Source organism: Mesocricetus auratus, unplaced genomic scaffold (assembly GCF_017639785.1).
Source record: "Mesocricetus auratus isolate SY011 unplaced genomic scaffold, BCM_Maur_2.0 Super-Scaffold_100676, whole genome shotgun sequence".
Taxonomy (NCBI): domain Eukaryota; kingdom Metazoa; phylum Chordata; class Mammalia; order Rodentia; family Cricetidae; genus Mesocricetus; species Mesocricetus auratus.
Window position 1 is genome coordinate 65,797,044 of NW_024429266.1, and position 3,357 is coordinate 65,800,400.

At 36.8% G+C, this 3,357-nt stretch overlaps 1 non-coding gene across 1 annotated transcript; it reads right to left on the reverse strand.

Moving 5' to 3' along the window:
• Nucleotides 1-2,595: 2,595 nt before the first annotated feature.
• LOC121137302 lies at nt 2,596-2,702 on the reverse strand. The gene has a single exon (XR_005874564.1). It is a non-coding gene; the product is annotated as a U6 spliceosomal RNA (small nuclear RNA).
• Between the last annotated feature and the right edge of the window lie 655 nt (nt 2,703-3,357).

The window sequence follows — 3,357 nt, forward strand, 5'->3', positions numbered from 1 at the left end:
CATCTACAAATATTGAAAGTTTGACTTTTTCCTTTCCAATTTGTATCCCTCTGATCTCCATTTGTTGTCTTACTGCTCTAGCCAGAACTTCAAGTACAATAAAAAGGAGATATGGAGACATATAGAGTAACCATGTTGAGTTTCTCCCCTTTAATTTGATGTTGGCTGTTGTTTTACTGTATATTGGTCACGTAAGTTTTTGTTATCCCTGATCTCTGCAGGACCTTTATCATGAAGGGGTGTTGGATTTTGTCTAAGGCTTTTTCAGCATCTACTGAGATGATCATGTGATAGATTTTCATATGTTGAACCATCCCTGCATATCTGAGATAAAGCCTATTTGATCATGGTTTAGGATGTTTCTGATGTGTTCTTGGATTCAATTTGCCAGTATTATATTGAGTATTTTTGCATCAATATTCATGTGTGATATTGGTCTGTAGTTCTCTTTCTTTGTTGTATCTTTGTGTGGCTTGGCTACCAAGGTAATTGTAGCCTTGTAAAAAGAGTTTGGCAATGAACCTTTTGCTTCTATTATGTGAAAAACATTGAGGTGTATTGGTATTAACTTTTCTTTGAATTTCTGGTAGAATTCTACTCTGAAGACATCTGGGCCCGGGCTTTTTTTAAAGGTTGGGAGACTTTTAAAGGTTGGGAGACTTTTGATTACTGCTTCTATTTCATGAGGGGATATAGGTCTGTTGCTTATCTCTTCATGATTTAATTTTTGTAAGTGATATCTATCCAGAAAATTGTCCATTTCCTTTAAATTTTCAAATTATGTGAAATACAGGTTTTCAAAATATGACCTAAAAATTTTCTGGATTTCCTCAGGGTCTGTTGTTATTTCACCCTTTTCATTCCTGATTTTGTTAATTTGCATATTCTCTTTCTTCCTTTTGGTTAGTTTGGATAAAGGTTTGTCTATCTGTTCAATTTTCTCAAAGAACCAACTCTTTGATACATTGATTCTTTATAATGTTTCATTGATTTGACTTTATTGATTTCAGCCTGATTGATTATTTCCTGGGGTCTACTCTTACAGGGTGAGTTTGCTTCTTTTTGTTTTAGAGCTTTCAGTTGTGCTATTAATATCCCAGTGTGACTTTTCTCCATTTTCTTCATGGAAGCACTTAGTGCTATGAACTTTCCTCTTAATACTAGTTTCAAAGTGTCCCATTAGTTTGGGTATGCTGTGTCTTCATTTTCATTGAATTCTAGGAGGTTTTTAATTTCTTTGTTTATTTCCTCCTTGACCCATGAATGTTGCAATTGTGGGTTGTTCAATTTCCAAGAGTTTTTAGGGTTTCTGCAATTTGTGTTGTTGTTGAATTCTAACTTTAAAGCATGCTGGTCTGATAAGATACATGGAGTTATTCCAATTTTTTTTCTGCCTGTTGAGTTTTGCTCTATTGCCATGTATGTGGTCAAACTGAGAGAATGTCCCATGTGGTTCTGAGAAGAAGGTATATTCTTTTGTGTTGGATAGAATGTTCTATAGCTGTCTGTGAAACCTAATTGGGTCAAAGCTTCTGTTAGTTCCTTGTTTTCTTTGTTAAGTTTCTGTTTTGTGGTCCTGTCTAGTGATGACGGTGGGGTGTTGTAGTTTTTCACTATAACTGTGTGAGGTCTTACGAGTGATTTGAGTTTTAGTAATTGTGTTTTACGAATGTGGGTGCCTTTGTATTTGGGGCATAGATGTTCAGAATTGAGATTTCTTCCTGATGGACTTTTCCTGTGATGACTATGATGTGACCTTCTTCATCTCTGTTAACTGATTTTAGTTTGAAGTCTAATTATGTTAGATACAAGTATAGCTACACCTGCTTGTTTCTTGGGTCCATTTATTGGAAAATCTTATCCTAACACTTTACTCTGAGGTAATGTCTGTCTTCGAAGTTGAGGTGTGTTTTTTGTTTGCAGCAGGAGGATTCATTCTGTCTTCATATTCATTCTGTTAGCCTGTGTCTTTTTTTGTAGGCAAACTAAGACCATTAATATTGAAGGATATTAAGGACCATTGATTATTAATTCTTGTTTGTTTTTGATTTGTTGTGGGTGGTGCTATTGTTTGTGGATTTAACCTGCTTTTTCTTTTGGCTTTTGGTAAAGTGGGATTATCTATTGCCTATGCTTTTGTGAGTGTAGTTAACTTCCTCAGGTTGGAGTTTTCCTTACAGTTGTTTTGTAGGGTGTTAGTGGAAATGTAATGTTTAATCTGTTTTTTTCATAGAATATCTTGTTTTCTCCATCTATAGTGATTAAAAACATTGCTGGATATAGTAATCTGGGCTGGCATCCATGGTCTCTGGCTGTTTGTAAAATGTCTATCTAGGACCTTCTGACTTTCAGAGTTTCTATGGAGAAGTCATGTGTGATTCAGATAGGTGTGTCTTTATGTGTTACTTGACCTTTTTTTCCTGCTGCTCTTAATATTCTTTCTTTTTCTGTATTTCAGGCGTTTTAATTATTATGTACTGAGGGGACTTTTTGTGGTCTACTCTTATGGTGTCCTGTAGGCTCTTTGTCCTGTCTTTGGCATGTCTTCGTTTGGGCTGGGAAAGTTTTCTTCTATGATTTGGTCCAAGGTGTTTTAAAACCATGAAAGGCTTCATGAAGTTGTGTGTCATCCTTGCCTAGAGGCCATGATAACCTTCTCTGTATAGTTCCAATTTAATTATATGTGCTGTCAAAGCAGGCACCCCCAAAAATCCTATAACGGGGCAAATCAACATTTCTTCCTCATGTTATATTGCTCTAGCTGTGTGTACATGTTCATTAGGGTGATTGTCTGTACATGTGTGCAGGTGCATGTGGAGGCCAGATATTGTCAGAAATCATTCTTAATAGCCCTCCAACTTGACTTTGTGTCAGGGTCTCCCAATGCCTTAGAATTCACCAATTTGACTGTGTTACCTGGTCAGTGAGCCTCAGAGCTCCTTCTGTGCCTACATTAATAGCACTGGGATTACAGGTATGGCCCACCATGCTCTCTTTCAAAACTTAGACTCTGGAGATGGAGCCCATAACCTGGATTATATTCTCAAGAGTGATATGGGAAACAGTGGGGAGATGGTTCCTGTGATAAAGGACTAACTTTCCATATATGAGTCTAAATCCTCAAGGAGGACATACCTGTGATGAGTTTCTTCTTAGTTTGATGGGGGAAGAGTACAAATAATCCAGGTATTTGAAGTAGGATGACTCACCTTTGATGAAGATCATTTCTGGACCACATCTTCTGTTGGAGACATATATAAAGACATGGAAAAGGGAGCTTTTTGATTTTTGCCTGCTTGCCCTTTTATTGCTATAAAATCCATTCCTTCAATGGCATTGGAGCCTACTTCTTATGGA